Source organism: Rhinoraja longicauda, unplaced genomic scaffold (assembly GCF_053455715.1).
Source record: "Rhinoraja longicauda isolate Sanriku21f unplaced genomic scaffold, sRhiLon1.1 Scf000487, whole genome shotgun sequence".
Lineage (NCBI taxonomy): Eukaryota > Metazoa > Chordata > Chondrichthyes > Rajiformes > Arhynchobatidae > Rhinoraja > Rhinoraja longicauda.
The window spans coordinates 2,729-28,543 of NW_027601704.1; the positions used below are offsets into that span (position 1 = coordinate 2,729).

Sequence of the window (25,815 nt, forward strand, 5' to 3'; positions counted from 1 at the left end):
ATCTGTAGTTGGAACTTAACCAGTGCATCCCATTTAATTTTAACTTCTGGCTTGTATTCTTTATCACTAATCAATTCTGCACTTCACAATCACCAGTGCACTTTTTATTGATTTTGAAATATTGTAAATTTTGAAGACCACTAAACATTCTCTGGTGCGTCTCTTGCACAGAAGTAGAACGGTGAAATTTAAAAGCTATCCCAATCAGAAGTGACTAACTTGTCTTTTGTAACTGATTATTTAAGTGTCAGTCATAAGTAAATTGGTAAAAGTAATGTACCATGAAAGCAAACGAGAAAGAGCAGGAAAGTTTTGTTCATGTACGATCCTTATTATTTGTAATATTTGTTCAAAGCCTAGTGCTATCTGTAATTTCAGATTTAAATGAATTAGGGTGAGTAACAATTTTGGATTTTCATTTGGGAAATTGTAACGGTAGAGAGGATAATGAAGTGCTGCTAGTATTTTGGTTACTGATGAGTCAGTGTACAACAATCCTGTTGCTTTGGTGTTTGTAACGTTGAATGATTACATGTATCTCCAGTTTCTCTATGGTAGTAATATCATTTATGTACATGTGACTTGCAGACTGACTACTTCCACCTGTTTGTTTGTGTGGCCATTGTTGTGATCTATGGAGATGATGTGAATGAACAACAGTTAGCGACAGACCAGATGCTACTCCATTTTAGCAACCTGGCCATGCATATGAGTGGGGAGATTGTCCTAAGGAAGGTAAGAACTTGGAGAAATGCTTTTGTGTATACATTTTAATCAGATGCAAATAATAACAAATGTAATAGATCTTCCTTAAATATGACTGTTTAAAATGCATAAATTCTTTCAAATTACTTATTGAGGGATTGATCAAAAGTATTGATGCAGCAGTATTATTAATACAGCGATGCATTGGTTTTATTTGGATTCCTTTACATTATAAATTCTTGCAATCATCCCATTTCATGCAAAAACAATGTGATAATTATTCGCTGGCAAAGCCCCGTTCATTGATTGTAACCAAATTTCACAGAAGTCATTTTAATGATGGAATTGTTTTCTTAAATTGGTCTTTCAGGCATTGCAGCAATATGAACATAAGTGATGCCTTGACATTTTGCCAAGGTTTAGTATTCTGTTCCTTTATTGTGCACAGCAATGTTGAATCAGAACAGGACACCCTGCTTTCATTTTAAAATTGCTTATGTTAAATGAGTTTTTACTGTTTGCAAGGTACTGTACAGCATATGATTTTACAACTCTGCTCTATGCAAAGAAGAAAGTAACAGTTATTAGATTGTAATAATCAGATTTTAGTAGATGTATGCACTGTGAGCCATCTGTTCAAATATGCAAAACTTGCACCATGGATCACTTTTAAATTTACCCCCGCTCACTTTAAAACTAAGCCCTCTATTTTTAGACTCCTCAAATGGTGAGAAAAAGACTCTGACGATCTAAGCTATCTATGCCCCTCATAATCTGATAAACTCCCATATGGTCACACCTCAGCTTATGGTTTAATTTAGTATAGCTTCTAATAATTACTCAACAATCTCATTTGATATAGTTACAATATTCACAATACATCTAAACTGAGACTATATTTAAAAACAGTACTAGTAAAATGGTTATGAGTTGCAACCGTTTAAAATGCAGAAAATAAGCAAAACAAAACTGCATGTAGTGCTCAAAATTCTAGTCTAAAAAAGATTAATTTGAAGGTGTATATGTCGTCATTAAAGAATCATAGTCATAGAGCTTTTCAGCTCAGAAACAGGCCCTTTGGCTAACTGTTCCATGCTGACTGATGCCTATCGATGCTAATCCCATTTGCCTACAATGATCACATATTCTTCTGCTCGCTTTATGTCTAAGTACCTGCCCAAATAGTTTTTTAAGCATTCTAATTATTTCTACCTCACCCAGCTCTTCTAGCAACTCGTTCCATATATCCACCACCCTCTGTATGGGCAAAACATGCACCTGTGCGTTGTGTAAACACTCTGTTTAATAATGAACCGATACGGCTCTTATGCGCACATCCCCGAGTTCAAATTCTAACTGCAATTTCTTTGTTCTCCGCCCACACACGTCGGCCCACACCCCCAGACCCCGTGATTGGTCAGCCCAGATCACGCCCAGCTCACGCAAGAGTTCAAGCCCGACAAACGACTGTTCGAAACCAAAATGACTCAGCCCGCCACACACCTTTTAAATTCTCCCCCCCCCGTCTTCAACCTGTGCCCTCTATTTTTAGACTCCAATGTGACAAGTATGTTTTACTTCGATGTAGCTTTTAATGATTATCAAAACTGAAAGAAGAAAGTACACTCTTCATTGTTACCAATGGCCATCTTGTTTCGATGTTGGAATCAATATGTTTTGTCTGTTAGTTTGTCTATCAGTGTATGAACTGGATTTTTCTTCTCCATCAGAAATCTGAGCATTATTTTGATCACTGACTATTGGGGACTGGGAAAGAAGGAACTCTGAAGAAGAAAAATATAATTTAAAAATGGGATGGTTAAAATAATTCAGGTGATTGACAATTTTGGTCTATCAATACACTCAAGGGAATATGAATGCACAGAAAGATTAGGTTATACACAAGCTTGCCCTGCTTTTAATACCTACAAACACACAAATTAAGTGCAGGAGTTGGGTACTTGGTACCTTGATCCACCATTAAACCAGATCATGGCTGAACTGATTTCAATTCTGCATTCCTGTCTTTTTTGCAATAAATTTTCACTCCCTTATACATAAACAGAGTCTTTGCCCTTAAAATATTAAAAGATATGTTTCCACCACATTTTGAGAGCGTTCGAAGGACTCTCACAATATTTTTTTTGGTCACTGTATCTCAAATGAGCAATCCCTAATTTTAAACAGCGATGCCACATCTATCCCACAAGAAGTGGATAAGGGAGAACCAGTCGATGTGTTATATCTGGACTTTCAGAAGGCCTTCGACAAGGTCCCACATAGGAGATTGGTGTACAAACTTAAAGCACACGGTATTGAGGGTTCAGTGTTGAGGTGGATAGAAAATTGGTTGGCGGACAGGAAGCAAAGAGTAGGAATAAACGGGTCCTTTTCGGAATGGCAGGCAGTGACTAGTGGGGTACCACAAGGCTCAGTGCTGGGACCCCAGTTATTTACAGTGTATATTAATGATTTGGACGAGGGAATTGAATGCAACATCTCTAAGTTTGCGGATGACACGAAGCTGGGTGGCAGTGTTAGCTGCGAGGAGGATGCTAGGAGGCTGCAGAGTGACTTGAATAGATTAGGCGAGTGGGCAAATGCATGGCAGATGCAATATAATGTGGATAAATGTGAGGTTATCCACTTTGGCGGCAAGAACAGGAAAGCAGAGTATTACCTGAATGGTGACCGATTGGGAGAAGGGGAGATGCAACGTGACCTGGGTGTCATGGTGCACCAGTCATTGAAAGCAAGCATGCAGGTGCAGCAGGCAGTGAAGAAAGCGAATGGTATGTTGGCATTCATAGCAAGAGGATTTGAGTTTAGGAGCAGGGAGGTTCTGCTGCAGTTGTACAGGGCCTTGGTGAGACCGCACCTGGAGTATTGTGTGCAGTTTTGGTCTCCTAACCTGAGGAAAGACGTTCTTGCCTTAGAGGGAGTACAGAGAAGGTTCACCAGATTGATCCCTGGGATGGCGGGACTTACATATGAGGAAAGACTAGATAGACTGGGCTTGTACTCGCTGGAATTTAGAAGACTGAGGGGGGATCTTATAGAAACATATAAAATTCTTAAGGGGTTGGAGAGGCTAAATGCGGGAAAATTGTTCCCGATGTTGGGGGAGTCCAGAACCAGGGGTCACAGCTTAAGGATAAGGGGGAAGTCTTTTAGGACCGAGATGAGAAAACATTTCTTCACACAGAGAGTGGTGAGTCTGTGGAATTCTCTGCCACAGAAGGTAGTTGAGGCCAGTTCATTAGCTATATTTAAGAGGGAGTTAGATGTGGCCCTTTTTGCTAAAGGGATCAGGGGGTATGAAGAGAAGGCAGGTACAGGCTACTGAGCTGAATGATCAGCCATGATCATATTGAATGGCGGTGCAGGCTCGAAGGGCCGAATGGCCTACTCCTGCACCTATTTTCTATGTTTCTATGTTTCCTCTCCATATCATCTTGTCAAGATTCTTCAGGATCTTGCGTGTTTGAGTCAAGTCTCCCCTCTCTCTCTCTCTGTCTCTCCTAAGTTGCAGTGGGCACATACCCAACGATTCAATTTGCACATTCTGGGTATTAATTTCATTAAATTTCTTTGGAACTGCTTCCATGCACTCTTGTTTGATCCTGTGCCACATGTCCACTTACGTAGCTGTTTCCTATATCCTTTGGTTCCCTACCTATCCAAAAATGAATTTATTTAGTTTAGTTTAGAGATACAGCGCGAAAATAGGCCCTTTGGCCCACCAAGTCCACGCCAACCAGCGAATCAAGTATTCCAATATTCACAGGCCTTACAGTGGGAAAGAATATCTTCTCCTTTTGGTCGTAAGTGTCCAATATATTGTCTGGAGACTGGGATAAAAATATGTGCCGTGTAAAGCTGGCCTGTTGATGTTCTTTGGAACTACATTTCAGAAAAGGAGTACATTAATCAGCTGCTCTGGTGTTGTGCTTCAACCACAAGCAACCGAGGACAAATTTCTATCCACGTGCCCCCTAGTTTTAGATTCTCACTTGAAACCATATCTCGGATTTTTCAGCAGTCTGTGGCTTTATTTGCTGAAAGATATGGATGGATGGATGGATGGATGGATGGATGGACGGACGGACGGACGGACGGACGGACGGACGGACGGACGGACGGACGGACGGACGGACGGACGGACGGACGGACACAAAATGCTGGAGTAACTCAGACAGCATCACTGGAGAGAAGGAATGGGTGACGTTTCGGGTCGAGACCCATCTTCAGACTGATGTCAGAGGAGTGGGAGATACATAGATAAGGAAGTGTGAAGGTGTGAAACCAGGACAATCGGGATGGAGATCAAGGAAAATGTAGAATAGATCATTGTTAACTGGTAGAATGTAACAACAAAGCAAACAGAGACAAAAAGTTCTCGGAGACAATCAGAGTCCTGGTTGGAGAACTGGGAAGGGAGAGGGATGGAGAGAGGAGGAAAGCAAGGTTACATGAAGGAAGAGAACCCAATGTTCATACCGCTGGGGTGTAAGCTGCCCAAGCGAAATATGAGATGCTGTTCCTCACTCTGACAATGGAGGAGGCCCAGGACAGAAAGGTCAGTGTGGGAATAGGAGGGGGAGTTAAAGTGTTCGGAACCAGGAGATCAGGTAGGTTTAGGCAGACTGAGCGGAGGTGTTCAGCAAAACAATCATCGAGCCTACGCTTGATCTCGCCGATATCTAGGCAAATACAGTAGATTAGGTTGGATGAGGCACAAGTGAAGAATGGATGAAATTTGAAGTAGGTCAGCCAACCCTGTTGTGCCATTCAATTGGGCATGGGTGATCTGAACCTCAGTTACTCTTAATGTTCTTTGATCATATCATAATGTCATTAACTAACAAAAGAAAAATCACCAACCTCAGCCTTTTAACATTTCAGTTCACTCAGAATCGACAGGCTTTTGGGGAAAGAGTTCCAGATTTCCACTTTACTTTTCTCCAGGGAGTGGGGAGGAGAAATGCCCTGGCTTTAATTTTTAGGTTGGACTTTCTTTCTCGTTTCACTTTCCAAAGAAAATAATATCTCTATGCAACAGTTAAGTAAACTTAAAGAAAACAGCAGTAACATTGATGTGGATGGTGAGTTTCTTCCCATTTAGATGTGACCTGCTTTCACATTGGCAGCAGCTGAAGTTTGAAGGAAAGGAACCTTTATTAGTCTATATTTTATAAATCTGAAGGAAACAGAGAGTTAATATATAAAATTAAATCAAATAGGATTACTTGCTTCTGTCACTGAGATAAAAGAGTAATTACAATCGTTGTTCTAGTGACATCCTTGATTGACAGCAAGGTGATAGGATCCTGAGATTCAATTAGAGCATTGCATCTCGGCATTGTTTTTGTAGCAGCCTGGATTTTCCACTTTTGTGCCTGCCAGACCTTGATTTGTCTCACATTTAGAGTGTGGAAAGCTGCATACTGCCAAGTGCAAAAGCAGAAAACCTCTCGCCAGCATTTTTACAATTGCTTTAGCTGTTCATTGTCTGTAACAGTTTTGCCCTGGATGTGGTTTTTGTGGCTTGTTCTTATTTAATTATTAAAATGTGCATCAGCATTTAAATAAAAGTAGAATTCTGCTGTATTGAAAATATTTATTTTTGAAGCAAAGCAGTCTTTTTGTCCATACTGTTTCATCATGAGAATTAAAGTTAATTTTGGTGCTGGGTTACAGCTCTAAATTATTTTGCCATGTTAAACTTGTTAGTCACCAGAGTTATCGTCAGATGACTATATCAATACATCATTCTGAAATGGAGGAAGTACATTAATACAATATTTTTGTTTTGCATCAAAATAATTCAGATGATATTTATTATGTTTATTGGATTTTTTTAAATAGTATTTGTTTTTGCTCCTTGTCAATGCTGTTCAGTAAATCATCCAACCTCACATTTTCATTTTGTCACAAGCTAGTTCTTTCTTTAAGTGCCAGTGGAAGCAAAATGAAAGTTTACTGTGTAGGAAGAAACTACAGATGCTGGTATACACCGAAGATAGACACAAAATGCTGAAGTAACTCAGCGGCACAGGCAGCATCTCTGGAGAGAAGGAATGGATCACATTTCGGACCGAGACCCTTCTTCAGACTTACTAATTGTGGCAAAACACAGAGGACCAACAGCATATTAGGCAGGTGGTCATAATGTTTTGGCTCATCAGGTCACACCATAATGTTTTGGCTGATCGGTGTTTCTATATTGTTAATGTACTGGCAGTCTGGAGAGGTAAAGAAGGGAACAGTGTTCAGGAAGGGAAGGTAATAGGAAGATCAACTTCCAGTGGGAGTATGGTATCAGATGTGGGATTGGTGAAGAGAAGATTGCCCATATTCATAAAACACTGATCATTATCTCGATGCATTCTTTGACGGCATCTCAAGAGAGGGATATGGATTTATCCAAGAGGCAATAAAACTGATTTGTCAGAAAGAGAGGAGGCAGGTAGAAAGTTTGAGTAAATATTTTGTGAGGCAAAGAACTGACAAAGAGCTGTGCAACCGAATTACAGGAAGCATGGGTTTTCTTTCAGTGCTCCAGTATACCCACATTAAAAAATAGGCTTTTTTGTATGTTGATTTGACCACAATAAATTGCTCTCAATGTGTAGGTGAGTGGTTGAATCTGGAGAGCATTGATAGGATTATGGAGCAAATTTTTTTTTTTTAAGTGGTGCCGGGGTAGTGTAAATGGGTGCTTAAAAATAGCCGCAACTCAGTAGGGTGAACGGTCTCTTTTTGTGCTATATGGTTTAATTACTCGTGTGTGATACTATAACAGAAAGGAGATTAATAGATTGTCAACCACAATTGGGCGTGGAGGAGATTAGTTAAAACAGTTAATGGAAATAGAATATTATTTTGTGTTAATTTGGAGTTGACATTCGGTCTCTTTCAGTTTTCTAAAGATTCAAAATCTGGCCTTTTTTTCACCAGTGTGCATTCAATTGCTGCTAAAATTTAAGGTTAACAGTTACCCATAATGCCAATATTTTTGAAATACACAGGAAATGTAACGTTACTTGAAGTATTTAGTACTAAGCAATGTATTTGTACAGCAACCAGCTACGAAGACAGATGTGTATAGCAATTCAGTCTTCCCTCGCACAATTAAAGCATGGAATAATCTTCACCCTACTATAGGTACTCAACCAGACGCAACTAAATTTAAGGTAGCTCTTCTTCTCCAAGAAGCCATTCTTGCTTAGGTCCATACGCCACCACCTCCAGTTTAAATTCCATTTGGAATATTTTGGCGAACCAAGAATACATTGCCTTGAAATATATTGCTTCAATTATGCTAAAAAAGAGATAGCAATCTAATGGTTAGGTACAGCTGTTAGTAGATTGTTATTTCCTGCAGATATCACTCGATGAGGAAGTAGTTTTTTGTGGTATTTCTGTTTTTTTGTTTACAGTTTTTTGACTTATTCTAGTGTGGCGAGAATAAAAATAGTAAATGCACAACGAGTACTCTCCTACATTTTGTTTCATGTGTCAGTTATTTAGCCTAAGCCATATTTAATATGATAACAGTGGGGAACGTGTAAAGAATTATTGTTAACTCTTAAACTAGTCAGACCAAATGAATGCATAATTTCCAAATCATCATCTGATTTAGCTAGTCAAGCACTCGTGAATATTTAAACAAATTGTATTCATCTCTATTATTTAGTCGTTTCATGATCAAATGTGCAATCTTGTCATCTTTCAGTTGGGGGAAGTGATATAACAACTGCCAGAGTTGTTTCAGGGCTGTTATCCTCGGGTCTTGTGCTTGTCTCTCTGACAAAACAGGGTATTGGTTACGACAAGATTGTGTATCATGTTTTTACTGCTCGTTCTTTGCCAGAAATTGGTCTTTTCTGCTCCAGCACTTAAGTTGCTCAAGAGGATCAGTTTATTTCCCACTGGATTGCAGACCATTTTTTTTCCAAGATCAGAGCAAAAGTCCTTGGCCACAGCCATAGTTTAGAGAATTATGGTTACGCACTGACAAATGTTGTATATTGCGAAAGATAGACACAAAATGCTGGAGTAACTCAGCGGGTCAGACAGCATCTCTGGAGAAAATGGTTCGGTGATGTTGCGGGTCAGGACTCTTCTTCAAACTGATTGTAGTAGGAGTGTGGAAGGAAAAAACTGGAGGCAAAGATAAATGTCAGAACAAATCGGGGCCGGCAACGGGTAACCTTGGGCAAGGACGTTTCCCTGATAGACTGCCTATTGCCAAGAAACAGGTGTGAGCCCAAGAAAGGTACATAGTTGCAAATTGTGGAACCAGTTCCCGACTTTTAGTGGAGGAGTGGAGGAAGGGGAGTGGGGGGGGGGGACGGGGACATCACTGCCAAAGTATCTGAGCTTCCTGACTATCTTAATAGGATCTTAAAATGGCAGTCTGTTTGTCTTTTTTCCTTTTTTTTTGTTTGTGCGTCGGTGTTGGGATGGTTTTTGTTTTTGTTTTTGGCTGTGTATGTGTGGGGTGGGGTGGGGTGGGGTGGGGGAAACGTTTCTTTTTTTAAGTCTCTTCCCCGGGGCGCGGCTCGGCCGCGGGGCCTTCCATCGCCTGCGGGACCTTCCATCGCCCGGCTCGGCCGCTGGACTTAACATCGCCGGCGCGGCTCGGCCGCGGGACCTAACAGTGCCCGGTGCGGCTCGGCCGTGGGGCCTTCCATCGCCCGGTACGGCCGCGGGACGTTTCAGCGCTCGGTGCGGCTCAGCCGCGGGGCCTTCCATCGCCCGGCGAGGCTCGGCCGCGGAACGGTTTTGCGCCCGGCGAGGCCGCGGGGCCTTCCATCGCTCGGTGCGGCTCGGCCGCGGGACGGTTCAGCGCTCGGTGCGGCTCAGCCGCGGGGCCTTCCATCGCCCGGCGCGGCTCGGCCGCTGGACTTAACATCGCCTGCGCGGTTCGGCCGCGGGACATTTCAGTGCCCGGTGAGGCTCGGCCACGGGGCCTTCCATCCCCTTGCGGGGGCTGTGCGTGTCGGTCGCCTCGGTAGGGGTCGAGCTGCCTGTCCGTGGGCGTGGGGGGAAGAGAGTGGAAGTTTTGTTGCCTTCCATCACAGTAAAGGGGTGTTTGGAGTCACTGTGATGGATGTTTGTGTTGGGGTCGTGTGTCCTGTGTTCTTTTCTTTTTTGTTGTGTTCTGTGACTGCTGTAATTTCGTTCGGTACCTCGGTACCGAATGACAATAAAGTTCTGTACAACACATATCATTCATGGGGTCCATGAGGATATGGCAATTGCAGATAGCTAAATTCATAGTGGGTATTGAAAGTTACCTATGTTTGATTTCTTTAAATATGAGCGACGAGGTCTAGGATAAATGGAGTGCAGGCTGTGCTGCACAGTGAATGATGCACACAAAGGTGGCCATTAAAAAAAAAACTAACGCACAAACACACATAGTACACAGGCTCTGTGCAGATTCCCTTGTCCTCTGTCATTTCCACCTCTTCCCTTGAGTTTTTTTTACCATGACTTTTTTCACCCATTAATGTTTTGTCCTTCTCCTCACCTCCTTGCCCTTTACTCACATCACCTTTACTCACATGGCCACATTACCAGTGCTGCAAGGTTTACCAATGACTGTTGGACAGACCATGGCCTAATCTGCTCTACCAACCCATCTAAAAAAATGGTGATGACAGAAATACTCCTGCGTGAAAATTAGTGTTGATGATATCGGTGACATCACAACAATTGCTTTCATCACCCAACATCTCATAGACAATCTGCTGACCCTCAAACAACTGTAGAATATCTTGTTGCCTATGCTGTCCTGAAGTTCACCATAATTAGCATTTCCAAAAAGGCTCTTGGATTTTCTACCAGAAAATTCTGCAACTAACTTGAACATGACCAGGAACAAATTAACAAGGCATTCTTGGATTAGAAACTCCGCCACATCTCACAGAAGACATACAGCTCCAAAGATATCTGAAGAGCAAAAATGTGTTCAAGGAAAAGACAGACAGAAAGAACAGGTCCAGGAACTTATTTGACATTCAAACTGAAGCTCAAACACCAAATGGCCCACATCACTATGAGTTAACAACAGGGGTAAACTTATTGAAGAATAGAGAGGCAACCAGCAGTCGGTGGAGGGAATACTTCAAACTCAACCAATCTGTCCATGACATAAGTGTTCCCTATTCCAGCCCAACACAAACAATCTAGTTCAGCCTCAATGCTACTCCGAACAACAGGTTGAAAAAGCCATCCGTGAACAGAGGAGCAACAAGGTCTTAGAAGCAGATGGCATTCCTAATTAAGTTATAAAACATGGCGAAGAACTTTAGTCAGAAATCCACAAACTGAACTGATGCCTGGGAAGAAGAGGATATTCCATGGGATCTCAGAGAAGCTGACCGCGCCAACCACCGATCCTCGAACACTAACACTATCATGATCGACAATTTTACAATTTTACGAAGCCAATTAACCTCCAAATCTGTACGTCTTTGGAGTGTGGGAGGAAACCATAGCTCCCAGAGGAAACCCACGCAGGTCATGGGGAGAACATATAAACTCCATACAGACCGCACCCATAGTCAGGATCAAACCCCGGCTTCTAGCGCTGTAAGGCAGCAACTCTACCGTTGCACCACTGCCGCCCAGTGAAGAGTGAAAAGACTAATAAAGGGAAACAGCAATGTATCTATGTTTGCAATGCACCATAGTGCAATGCACTATGTATCCAGTGAACAATTACTGGATAAATAAAATTCACGTTTTGTTTAATGTTAATTCTCGTTTAGACACATTTTGAAAAACAAGTTCAAAATACTGTTTTTAGCTTGGCCACCAGGTGGATGCTACATTAATGAATATTCCCTGAAGCAGATAAATGTGAAATGATCATAAACAAGAGCCATATGGGTATGGAAAAGAATAAACTCCTGGATATTCTTGCATCTGCAGCTGATAACAAGTGTACCTTTGTTTTTTCACTTAATGCTGTATTGTATGAAAAAAAGCTAAAATGCCTGAAATAATTTAATATTATCAGGATTGATTGAGTTATTTTCCTTAATGAAATAGTTGTTTTTAATGGAAATTGATGCTGAGATGATGTCATCAGCACACTCAGATACCAGCAAAATGGCTTCTTGTATGTGCTGATGAGACCAGGGTACTGCAGAATTCATCAAAGTAAACCACTGATCACCATCAGGTGTTCAGTATAAAGCAATTGAAGCGATGGACAAATGGTGATCAGAATAATTTGACCTACAGTCTTTGGTGGATTGGAATAATTAAAATATTCGCATCCTACTTCTATGAACAAGCAGGTGGACACAAAATGCTGGAGTAACTCAGCGGGTAAGGCAGCATCTTGGGAGAGAAGGAATGGGTGACGTTTCAGGTCGAGAACCAACGTCTGCAGTTTTTTCCTACGCATCTATGACCAAGCAAATTATTTTCACTATTGCAGACATGTACAGGTTTTCTCTAGCTATTGGACATAGGACCACTGGCAAGATCATCACAAGCTGTAATAGGGACTCGGCCTGGGGGAACCGCAGTGAGAAACGGTGGAAGAACAAAGGGGGACCCGGTGTGGGGGACGGGGGGTCACTCTAGTTTAGAATCCTCTGCCTAGGGGATAAGTCTGTGTTCGTTTATTTGTTTGTTCATTTGCTCCGGTGAAGGCACTGTGCACACGGCAGCCAGCCAACAGTCGCTTGTCTTTTTCTTTGTGTTTTCACTTTTAATTTCAAGTTTTTGTGTAACTTTGGTGTTGTGACTGTCAGCAGGCCAATTTCCTTCCGGGGATCAATAAAGTTTTATCATGTCGTTTCGTAACTTTAATTCAGGTCTTTACCCAGGTGGAGGGTTTTCTTTGAGAGAAATCTTTGAATGAGACCGTTGTGATTCAAACCTATTCAGATAATTTAGCAACAAAAAAAAGAGACAAAGTGCTGGATTAACTTAGCGGGTCAGGCAACATCTCCGGAAAACATGCATGAATGACATTTCGTCATCTGGGTCCCTTCTTCATGTGTCTTTTTTGTTGTTGTATAAAACCGGCATCTGCAGTTCCTTGTATCTCCGAGATAATTTAACACATTGTTTTCTGCTCTCCACAGGCAAGGAGCCTTTTATACCAATTTCGCCTCTTGCCCAGAATCCCCTGCAGCCTGCATGACCTTTGTAAGCTGTGTGGCACTGGAATGTGGGACAGTGGATACATCCCAGCTGTGGAGTGCACATTGAATCACCTGGATTTTGACGGTTGTCCGTATGGAGGGACATCTGCCACTCCATCTCCAAGATCAGCACATGAAGGCAAAAGAGGAGCAAAAGATGTTTTCACATTCCTGAGATAATCAGCTAATCATAATTTGTGCTGAAACCTCCAGTCAGTTATGAAGAACTGTTTAGGGAGTGATTTACTTGGGAGAAGATGAATCTGGGGTTTTAGTAACTAGTTTTCTTGGTATCTGCGAGATAGTATTCATGCACACTCCTAAGGCAGGTCGGTTTTGGGCATGCCCAGAATTAATATCATTGAAAAGAAAGAGAGACTTCTATTTTATACAACACTTTTCTGGGAGTCTCAAAGCGTTTTACAGCCAATGAAGTTACTATTGAATTGTAACCACTACGTAAAGTAGAGAATGTGACATTCAATTTGCACGCTGCAAGCTACTGTAAGTGGGCATTTGATAAAAATCAGATAATCTAGTTCAGTAATGTTGGTTGAAGGGGAAAAGTTGGCCACGAGAAAGAGCAGATGACTCTGGAAATTGTGCCACATGGTCTTCTGTGTCCACCAGCGAATGCAGCTGAGAGTTTGGTTTCAGGCTTCATCTAAAAGGTGAAAGCTCCAACAGTACAGCAGTCCTCATGTACTGCACAGCTATGTCACTCTAGATTTTAATGTACAACTCAATGAAGAGGGACTTTATTCTGTTCCAGAACACAAGATTATTAAGGATACTGAATCTGGCTGCCTTGAAGGAGAAGAGAGAGATTGTTACAACCCAATTATTTAAACCTGTAAACTTACAGATGGTTTTATTGGGATTTTTTTCATAGCCTCAAATATACTGTCCATATTAAATGACTGGAGAATGGTAATTCTGGAACAGTTATAATGTATTGCAAAAAAAAAAATCTGATCTTTTGGAAGACGTTATGAAGGTGAAAATATGAAGTTCAATGATAATGTGTATTCAGTGTAAAAATTAATTGCTGATTCTAAATGTATTTTTAAAACTGATGACACCCAATTATCTAGTGTTGAAGATAAATCTCACTTAATCATATCCCTATCTTAAAATATATTTCCAACTTTAGAAACATAGCCAAACACATGGCCTTTTCACATATTGCTTTTAAGCACATCTACAGTATTTTTAAACTTACAAATTTGTGAGAGTTTAGGGAATTAAGATTTTTATTGAAAGATAAAATTTCAATTGGGTTATCTTTGGGGAAAACTGGAGCAGCTCATTTATCAGATTTTTCCCATCACTGTACACAGAGAGTAAGCTCATGTATCCAAAAATGTATCTATACAAATTAATGTTAAATTGCAGCACCTCGATTTAAATATCAATAGTTGTAAAGAAATGCATTGAGCTCTGTTCTGAGTGGTAGTCTTTATCTTATGAAAAATTGTTAATGATTGATCTTCTTTCGAAAACTAATACCTACAATTAAAAGTCATACTTTGATTATACATGCCATTGAAATAGGTTGGCAGTGAAAGATTAAACCAGCATCAGCAGTTTCTTCCTACACAAAGAGTAAACATGACTTGACAACCATTACCTTCAAGTATGAATGCAAGGAACTCCAGATGCTGGTTTAAAAGAATAAGTGCTGTAGAAGGGTCCCGCCCCAAAAATTTGCCTGTGCATATTCTCCAGTGATACCTGCTAAGCTATTCCAACACATTGTGTCTTTTTTTTACTTTTGTATGATTTGAAGGATTTTAATATTATTCTTTAATTTGTTTAATCATTCACTTGGATCTTTAAGCAGCGACCAATGCATTTCCTTAATCAGATATGAAATTGTGGCCCTAATGATACTGTAGCAGTTGACCTCGATCCTTTCACAGTATTTAATGGGGGAATACCAAGCACTGGATCAGATTTCAGCATTCAAATAAGTTTTGGTGAGTGCTGAGTATTTTGCCACCAATGAAAAGCATTTCTGGCAGCATTCTTACAGGTCAGTTATATAACTAAGAGAATGATGGAATAAAATATATTTCCAAAAGTAACTTATGTAGGTGAAAATTGTAGGTATTTTTGTCTGCAAAAGCATAATTTCATTAATTTACTCTGTATTTTCAGTTGCATGAACTTGAGATATCTTCTCCGGTCTAAATATCTAAATATCTTCTCCACTCTGACACTAATACCGTATTGTTGTTTCTTTTCAAGCATAGAAAACCAGTACTTTCTTATGCCCCATTTTCAAAGTTCGGTTTCTACACTGTATACTTTGATATTTTTTTTCCTATGTTGTTGATGCTATCTGATTAGCTTACTCTAATGCACTTTTTTGTTTTCTGTTCATTGACCACAGAACTGTAACATTTGTATTGATTTGTCAAAAAAGTAATTGAGTCATAACATTATACAGCATAGAAAGGGGCCTTCAATCTAATAGCGCTGTACAGCAGAGAAACAGGCCTTCAGCAGACTATCAAACTTATCTCTACCAATCTCACATGCCTGCATTAATTCCATATCCCCCTGAGTCCGGCTTGTTCAAATACCTCAAGATGCCTCTTAAATGTTGTTACTGTTCCTGCCTCCAACACCTCGTTTGGCAGCTAATTCGCATACCAACTGCTCAGTGTGAAAATTGTACCCCTCTCCTTTAAACTTCCTCCTCTCACCTTAAACCTAAACCAAGCCATCACTTCATTCTTGTGAAATTTTAGACACCCCTGCTAGGAGAGTCAGTCACTGGCTCCCTACCTATCTATACATTTTGTAATTTTATATACCTCTATCATGTCAACTCTCAACTTCCTTTGCTGTAGGGAGAAGAGACCTAGAATATCCAATCTCCCCTGTTATCAAGGCAACATTCTTGTAAATCACCTCTGCACCCTCTCTAACTTAATCATGTCCATTCTATAGTCTGGTGACCAGAACTACACACAATACTTCCTAGTAAGGCCTAACCACCATTTTGTACAGCAATAACATGATGTCCCGAATCTTTTTACCGAATGCCTTGGCCGATGAAGGCAAGCATGCCAGGTGCCTTCCTCGCCACCCTGTGTACATTTGTTTCCATTTTCAGGGAACTATGTACTTGTATCCCCAAGATCTTATGTTCAACAGCACTCCCCAGGGCCCTGCCATTCACTGTGAACATGCTGCCCTGGTTTAACATGCCAGATCCATCACTTCACACTTGTCGAAGTAAAATTCCATTTTCCAATCCCTTCCCCACTTTCACAGTTGATCTTTTTCATGCTGTAACCCTGGACAATTTATTTTCCACTATGCCAATAATTTTGCTGTTATCTGTAAAATTACTAATCATGCTACTTAAATTCTCATCCGAGTCATTAATATATATGATAAACAGAGGACCCAGCAGCACACCACTTGTCACAGTCTTCTAATCTGAAAAACAACCCTCTATCATCCACTGTCTCATACCACTAAGCCAGTTTTGGATCCAATTTTCTATCTCACCCTGGATCCCATGTGTTTAAACCTTCCAGACCATCCTACATTGCAGGACCTGGTAAAAGCCCTTGCTAATGTCTCTGTAGTCTACCCACCTGCCCCTGTCAAACCTCGGTCAATTCGCAAAGAAAAACTCAGTGAAAATTCGTAAGATATGATTTCCCATGTACAAAGCCATGGTGAATATCCATAATCAGTCCTTGTTTTTCCAAATGCAAATAAATCCTGTCCCTCGGAATTCTTTCCAATAACGTTCCCATCACTGATGTAAGGGTGGTGCCTGTAGACATAATGGGGTTAGATGTAATGTGGACAACAGCACGAACAGGCCATGAAATGGAGAGCAAAAATAAAAGGGCTATTTTCAATCAGAATAAGAATCAGTACTGAGGTTTCCATTACTCTCAATCTATTTTAATGGCTTTGGCAAAGGAATAGAATGTTATGTACTGGTTTGCTTACTATAAATGCTATGTGTAAAAATATATATTGTATAGAGCAGAAAAAGAGAGGTATAGATTAGGTTTGTGCACAAAAAAAAGCAAATGAAAAAAAGGTAGGTCTTTAGCAAGTTCCTCATATATTTGTACACAAGATGATAGCGGAGCAAACAATTGGTATATTGGGAGTTACCACAGAGGGGCTGCAATCCAACAGTAAGAAAATCTAGAGCAGTTGTACACCTTTCTGGTGAAACCATATCTGGAGTACTGCGAGGATTTTTGTTTCCATACTCAAAGATTTGTCCAGGCCCAGCACAACATAGGTTGACCTGGGAAGCAAGATTTATCCTATTTGGAGAACTTTGTGCAGGATGGGCCAATGCCCACTGGGGGGTAACGATAGATTACTTCGATAAGGGGAATTGGAAGAATTGACTTCTCGAGGCTGTTTTTTCTGTCTGGAAAGTCAAGCGTGAGGGCTCAGGAATTTAAGAATGCTATCATTTTTTGCACTACAAACATAGTACGCAAAGAAGCTGAATGGCCGCCATTTTAGTAAGCAAAACCCACCGCCCGCTACGCCTTTCGCAGTGTAATCAGTGTTTTTGGGGAACAGTATGTGTGATGATACCTTAGAAATGCAGAATATATCTCATCTATCAACACAGGTTTTTGTTATTTTTCTTTTAAAATGTTTCTGCAAGTTTCTGCCTACTAAAATGGCGCCATGACATACTATGGTTTTTAGGGTCGAGTGGTCTATCTTGCTCTACTCTATTATCTTTGGTCTAAAGACCTCTTAAGGGTTGCCATCATATCTGCTACCAGTGCATTCCAGGCACTTACCACTCTATGCTTAAAAACAACTTGCCTCATACACCTCTTTTAAATTTCTCTCCTTTAAACTTATGCCAACTAGTATTTGACGTTCCACCCAGAGAGAGAGAGAGAGAGACTGACTTTCTACCCTATTTCACCTCGCACAATTTCACATACTTCCACCAACACTCCAGAGAAAACAATCCAAGTTTGTCCATCCTCATTTTACAGCTAATCCAGTCCAGATAATATCCTGGTGAACATCTTTTGCACTCTCTCCAATATGTCCTCATCCTACCTGTAGTGTGAGCAGAACTGCTTACTGTACTCTAAATGTGACCTAACCAAAGTTTTATACAACTGCAATATGAATTCCTAACTTTTATACTCCGTGCTCTGATCAATGATGACAAACATGATATATGCCTCTGTATTTTAGCTTAGTTTATTGTCACGTGTACCGAAGACAGTGAAAAGCTTTTGTTGCATGCTATCCAGTCGGCAGAAAGACTAAACATGATTACAATCAAGCCGTCTACAGTGCTCAGATACAGGATATAGGGTATAATATTTAGTACCAGGTAAAGTGCGATTAAAGATAGTGCAAAGGTCTATCTTGCATGATGGGGGAGGAGAGAAGACGGAGTATTTGGGGTGAGAAGCCCTTGGTTATGTGGGTGGCCTTGCTGACGCACCGTGCAGTGTAGATGGAGTCAATGGAATGGAGGTTAGTTTGCGTGATGATCTGGGCTGCGTCGACAATTCTCTGCAATTTCATTTGGTCTTTAATGGAGCTGTTCCAAAACCATGCTGTAATGCATCCTGATAAATGCTTTCTCTGTAGAAGGATTGCGACCTGAAAGGTAGCCTATCCATTTTCTCCAGAGTTACTGCCTGATCCGCTATGTTACTCCAGCACTTTGTGTTTTTTGCTCAAGCTTCCAGCATCTCAGTTCCTTGTGTCTATGATATATGCCTCCTTACCACCTTGTCCACTTGCATTGCCACTTTCATGGAGCTATGAACTAGCACATATTGATTGAACTGTGGGCATATTGATTCATCTCCTGAGTTGAAACCAGGGAACTTGGTAAATCTGAATTGTTGCTGATTTTTGAGGCCTCCAATTGAAACATGTAATGACATTTTTTTAAACTTGAGTGTAAAGTAGCGACAGAAAGAATAAAACAATGAAAGGTAATGGAAAGTAAAAGACAAAAAAAGCCATAATGTATGGGCATTTATATGAAATTATTCTGACTTTAAAATGTCTAATCCACAGCTTTTAAAGCGAAATACAAAGATCCTGAGACCATTATATTTTGGTCCTGTTTAAGTGCCGTTTTTGATCTACAAATTGTAGTCATTTTGTGGTACTTTACATTTTTTTTAATCATTATGAATCTGTCTGCCAATTTAAACATTCTGAAATGAAAATGACTTTACAAACTTTACACATTTTGGCAAGATGCCGATACTAAACTATACATAGAAATACCACTTTAAATCCTGTGATTATAATTTCCCATTTAAAACGATGAACCAAGTATCCTGTTATATTCCATTCTTTAATTATTTTTTATTAACATGGTTTCATGATGAAGCTAATAAAATTCATACACTGTACAATAAATCCTCCAGAATCATGCAGTTTGAAGTCAGATAAAATTCATTTATAAGGAGGAATGTGTTGTGGGACATTAATTAGGGAGCTAAAAATAATTAGTTTCTTTGAACAATCATTGTGTTTTTCTAGAAAGGAAAGTTTTATGAATCCCACCCAATAACAGGTTTGTACGAGGAACTGCTCTTGTGCATTCCTGCAATTGCTGTCCTTCTGTTCAAATTGCTGTTTACACTCATCCAGGTATCACTCTCACTGATTAAAGGAGAAAGATAGAACTGTGGAGCTGCGGATAATTCACTTGTCTCGTGCCGGCTTTCAGATGGGATTTATTCTCCTACTTGCATGAACATAACTCTGAGATAAAGTCAGCAATGAATATCTATGTGCAAAATCCCTTAGCATTGTGATTTGAAACATGTATATTGGATTTCTAAACCACTGTGAATATTTGCGTTTTGTCAAATTTGAATACTTATATTTGTTGAGCACTTAAAAAAAAATTGAAGTGCATTATTCATCTTGCTCTTTGATGCAGTTATTTAATCTAATATACAAGTTTTCATGCCTAAGGGTCCCTTCGACTCAGGAATTCGTGATTCAGGATTTTAACCTTTTTGTAGAAAATCTTAATGTGCTATTTCTCGGTGGCTGGTGCTGTTTACTCTTTAGACTACTGTCCCTTTTGAATTCAGTTTGCATAGATTATGTAGTGAGCTAAAGGTTAAATAAGACACGCCATGTTGCTCTCATTCTGGCAAATGGAAATATTGTTTTACCTTATTGGTTTTGCATTGGTTGTATTGCAGTGGCACTTACTTAGATCATTGTGTCTATCCTATATTGGCAATAAATGAGAAATATCCAAATATTTTTAATAGACATTCTTCATTTAAAATGTATTAAGTAGGCTGCATGTTGCGTTAAATTTGTAGAGTTTAGTTTAGAGATACAGTGCGGAAACAGGCCCTTCGGCCCATTGATTCTGCACCAACCAGCGATATCGCGCACTGACATTATCCTACACACACTAGGGACAATTGTTTTTAATAATTTTGCCATGCCAATTAGGTTACAAACCTGTACGTCTTTGTGGAGTGTGGGAAAGAATCGGAGCTCCTGGAGAAAACCTATGTAAGTCACGGGAAGAACATACAAACTGTACAGACAGCACCCGGATCAGAATCGAACCCGGGTCTCTAGCGCTGTAAGGCAGCAACTCTACTGCTGTGCCACCATGCTGCCCACATAGAATTTTGGATTAAATTTGATTGAACAGGAAAATACGCATTGTTACATAGATATTCAGGGTGTTAATTGAAATGGGAGATTCCGTTCCTTTTCAGTTGAACAAAAAATTCCTTACACGCTGTCTCAGATGACAACGTAACCACTTGGAGAGAGTATTGAAGTGTGTGGCATTATTGAGTTTAAATATGTCTCCTTTTCTAAATATGGATTTAAAGTGATGCTGTTAAATCGAATATTCCCAGAAATTATTGTTCCTGAGACGGAACGAGAGAATTTGGGATGGTCAATTTGTGCTTTACCCCATTCACAATATATACTTTTTTTTCTAGTATTTTATTATGTTCAAGTGGCAACTGAAGATTTGTTTCTTAAGGATGTTGTCTGTGTGCCATATTACATCATCGTAAATACTGTCAGGGCCAAAACCATTGTTTTTACACAGACGCTGACAAGAATTGGCGAAGGGGGTGGGGAAGTTTTCTGAGGCTGCACTGTAGTTTTTGTAGGACTACACTTAAAATACATACATTTTCAATTGCTTTCTAGCAATGATTGAACACTTTAATGAAATTCTTGTGTTGCATGACATCAATGCTGCAAAAATGTAATTGTAACACTTGCTTTGCTCATGTCAACTTGATTTGATTGCTTTGAAAACTTATTTGAATCCTAAGCATGTTTTAGTAGTAGCTATTTATGTTCAAAAGTCATTGTTGGAATTACAAAATGAATGGTGGTTTTGGTATAGACAATAATTCATTTTTCTAAAGGAAAGTATTGTTCAGCCTTAAAGAAAAAATGAACATCAAAACCTTTACATGAAATCACTAGCTTGAAATGTTTCACTTTGCTGTCTTTGTTCAGCAGAGGTGAGAATGTTCACTCTGGTCAACATATTATTTGTTCACTAAAAGCAGTCGCGGTGGACTGAAAGGAAGCTGGTGGTTTAGCAAGTGGATACTGAAGCTACAAGGAAATGTTTGATTCACAACATCATGCCTGTACTGAGCTCTAACTGAACAATAGAAATTTATTTTCATGGTCTACTGTCTGTTTCTCAAAGTCCTTTGTAACCAAAGTAGGGCATAGTCAAATTTAAGAAATGAAACATACGCCAACTAAAAGTAATCTTTTTGATATAATTGTCTCAAATAACTTTCTATCCACAGCTGCTGTTCTTAAGTTAAAATTCAATAATGGACACGTGCAAACCAGCATTTTAAACTAAATTCAATACTAACATCTCTGTCCCTCTACACGTGGCAGTTTTTAAGTGAGTGCAATGTGCTAATTCCATGAGAGAGCTCTATACATTTACTTGTTCTTGTGTGTTTACTTTGTGTCAACTTGGCTTTAGCAGGAATGAAAAATACCATCCTGTTTTCTGAGAGTTTACCTATAATGGTCCTGCTATGATTGTTCAGCATGAAATTAATTACGGTAAACACCTCATCTCAGTACATTTTCATTAGTGCATTATTCAGATTTAAATTACGGTTTAAGCCTTTTTGACGAATTGCAGTTAGCCTAGCTTCAACCATTTGGCTTTTATTAAAAATTTATTAGGTATAATTCTGCTCTTAAATTTGATGTTCCTTCAGCAATAGTTGGACACAGCTATGTTAAATTGGCATTTTGGACTCATGAACAGTTGTAAGTGTTATGTTTGGAGTGACAGCATTTTCTAATACTAGGTCACACAGAGAACGTACAAACTCCTCACAGTCAGCACCCAAGGTTGGGATTGATCTTGAGTTATTAGAGATGTGTGGTAGTGACTCTACTAACTGAGCCACTGTGCTCAATTTTTGTTTTAGACTTCCAACATCCACAGAGATTTTCTGTTGTTGTAGTTTCATGATAGAACTCATGTCTCTATTAACAAAATCTTTGAGGTTTTGATCATATTTTAAATGTTTTGAAACACCAAGTATAGTGAGATCAGTGAGTGAGCTGTCATTCCAATTTCTAGTCATTTAGTTCATTGTCACAAAATAAGGAGGGAGAAAATAGCCTTTGGTGTTTGTGTGCGAGAGTCAGCCAACATTTGCATTCCTTAACTTAACTCTCAGAAATAGATAGATTCCTGATTAGTACAGGTGTCAGATGTTATGGGGAGAAGGCAGGAGAATGGGGTTATGAGGGAGAGATAGATCAGCCATGATTGAATGGCAGAGTAGATTTGATGGGCCAAATGACCTAATTCTGCTCCTATCACTTATGATCTTATGATCAATTACAGTTGCATTGAGTTCAATGGAAAACCAGATAGCATTGTATATGGCTACTGCTGGTAGTCAAAGTTAAATGTCTCTGTGCTTTAACTGTGTATGGAGAAAGTGCATGCAGTCAGTTTTGGTTCTCAATTTTAAAAAATGAAACAATTCGTTAAAACAGGTGATATAAGCATAATGATTGAAGGCATGCCAGGTGGCACTGTGAGCTGTGAAGAGGACCCAGAGAGGCCAAGTGGTCCTCTTCAAACATTTAGTATTTTGAACTGGTGAGAGATGAAAAGGATTGATGTTTACAGAGTTCTGAGAGTTTTTATAATAGGGATCACTGAAAGTTAATATGCAGGTTCACCGGGCAATTAGAGAGGCAAGTGGTACCTCTTGCACTCAAAATCTTGCATTAGAGATGTCTTGCTCCATTTATGTCTCAAAGTTAAGGATTGGCCTTTTAGGAGAGAGATAAAAAGAAATGACTTTACCCAGATGTTGGTAAATCTTTGGAATTATGTACCCAAGAAGGCAGCAGGTTCTTGATCACTCAGTGTACTCACAACCAAGATTAATGGACTTTCAGTTGTTAAAGGAATCACAGAATATGGGGTTAGTACAAGAAAATTGTGCTGAGGTGAAAGATGAGTCGTGATGTTGAATGGTTGAGTAGGCGCAAAGGTTTCTATTTTTGTTTCTGTTTCTTTTTCTTCTGTGCTCAAGATCTTAAGTGTTGATAGCAGAATTAACCCGGGGATCATTTAGATTCAGTACACAATTGCAAGTTAGTTGTGCTGAAGCAGATTTGGCTTGATTGCAAATGAATTCATTTCATAGTATTCTCTTTGCCCAGGGGACACTGTTAATATTGTAGAAATAGAATGATAAAACTGATTCTGCAACAGGCTCTTCTCCAAGGCAGAGTCAAAGTAAGCTCTGACAAGGAGTTCTGTAGGTTTATGCTCATCTTTACCGTTTATTCTGTAAGATGCTGAGGACAATGATGTCCATTTCAACTCACTCAAACTGATTTATTTGGTCCTCCAGCAATTGCTTTATGTAGTAAAAGGATTATGCTTACGGCTGCAGAATGCACTTGAAAACACAGGTTAAACAGGCCTTTGTTCTGAAAGAAGCAGTCACGTTTTCTCAATCGTTTTCATCACTGAACAGTTAGCAAAACTGTATTGACATCTTTCTCACTTTCCTGCATCTCTCCTAATTTGACCTCCTTTTACGCTGACGTGGCCAAATAAGGCAGTGTTTTTCTACTCCTCCTCTGAGGCCTTTGTTGCCTTACAAGGACCTGTTTCTCTCCACCTCGGCTCACACGTCTGTTCCCTGTGTCGAAACATTTTGCTTTGGTGATTGCTGACAAAACTGCCAGTTCAGCAGTGGTGCTGGTTTAGTTGTAACATACAGGATATTAGCATCATGAATCCTAGTCCTTGTGGTGCTGCACCCAACACATGACACACCAAATCTGGCAACGTGGCATGGAATGTATGAGGGGGTATGGAAGTATCTTATTTTCTGAACCATCATCCTTAATATTGAGGAAAGCCACACATTGTTCTTCATGGAGTGCATAATGTCAGCTGTAAATTAAACTTTACGGGAGGGAAATGGCAGAATTAAAGAAAAGTGCAATACTTAAAGTTTTTAATAATATCAATAAAAAATCTGTTGGCCCTTTTAAGCTGCCCAGTCTCGCCCAGAAGTATGCCTATAAGAATTTACGTGCACTGAAATCTTGTGATCATTAGTTTTATTTAGTTTTTACTTTGTGAAAAGGAATGCTGTCTGAGAAGTTTGTAAAGTTGTATTAATATTCATTTGAATATTAAAGGAAAGCACAATTCTGAAACATTCTTATGAAGTTTGTCTTAATCTTCCTTTGACCTAATTTGAAAGCTGAGCAATAAATCATGCATATTCATTTCTGTGGCATATCCTAGTTCGTGGAGTTCTTTCATTGAATTTCTTGAATCTGAGAGAAGGTTTAACAACTTTAATTCATTTATTATCCATTTTTAACTATCAAGGATGAACGTAATCTAAACAATGTTTACATTAGTCTGTTTGCATTCAGAAGTGACTTAGTTCACAACTGAAAATGTATTAAAATCCTCCATACTTTCAACATACTGAGGCAAATTGTGATATTCTGTTACTAATTCTGTTCTTTGATTTACAAACAGTTTGGTTGCTCATCAGCGGTAGATAGAGGGGAGGTAGAAACCCAGAAAATTGGAGTTTTACCACATGCTTCCAATTACTTCTGTCTCTTGATCCCAAAGGCTTAGCAAAGCTCTTAATTTCAAAGTAAAGGCATTTCTTTCCTATCACCCTTAATTATATAATTACCAATTTCAATTATTTGGTACACTTTGATCTTTTTACATTGGGTTAATTTTGAATGTGATGGCCCACAATATGATTCTGGTTTGAAAAACACCTTTTAATCCGATCAGCTGATTTTTGTATTAGGATTGTAGGAACATGTGTAGACACTTGCTCTTCATCTTTATAAGTGAAGAATTACTTATTCAATCTCAGGCTTTTTTCATCCAAAGAACAAATGTGAAACTTAAATTGTTTGCTTTGGAAAATAAAGTTCTGGAAAATTCTGTATTTGTGGCGTGCTTTTTATTGTAATTTGCTCCATTTATATGGCATTTCAACTATATTTAAAGTCTTGTAAAAAGAACTGCTTTTATTCAGTTCACAAGTATTTGTCCAAAAGAGACAGGCAGTTCAACCTGTTTGGTTTCTCAGAAAGATTAACCAATGATTTTGCAAAAATACTTATGTTTCTCCCATTTAAGTTTAACATGGTGTCATACTGTGTATCTTGTATTTCTGTTTTTCATGTCTTTCACATCCATTCAGAGCTCGAGTTCCTTTTCTTTCCAGTCATTCCCCTTGACATGTTCCACTGGCACTTGAGATCTGCACTGTCAGAGTGGGTTGTTGATATTCCTCTGGCATCTGAACAACCTTGAATTACAAAGTGCTGATGCTGTGACTGGAGTACTGTACACTTTAAGGCTCAC

At 39.5% G+C, this 25,815-nt stretch overlaps 1 long non-coding RNA gene across 1 annotated transcript; it reads left to right on the forward strand.

Annotated features, from left to right (window-relative positions):
• Window positions 1–591: 591 nt before the first annotated feature.
• LOC144591015 (uncharacterized) lies at window positions 592–24,705 on the forward strand. The gene is made up of 2 exons (XR_013546661.1): window positions 592–735; window positions 12,822–24,705. It is a non-coding gene; the product is annotated as an uncharacterized LOC144591015 (long non-coding RNA).
• The last annotated feature ends 1,110 nt before the right edge of the window (window positions 24,706–25,815 follow it).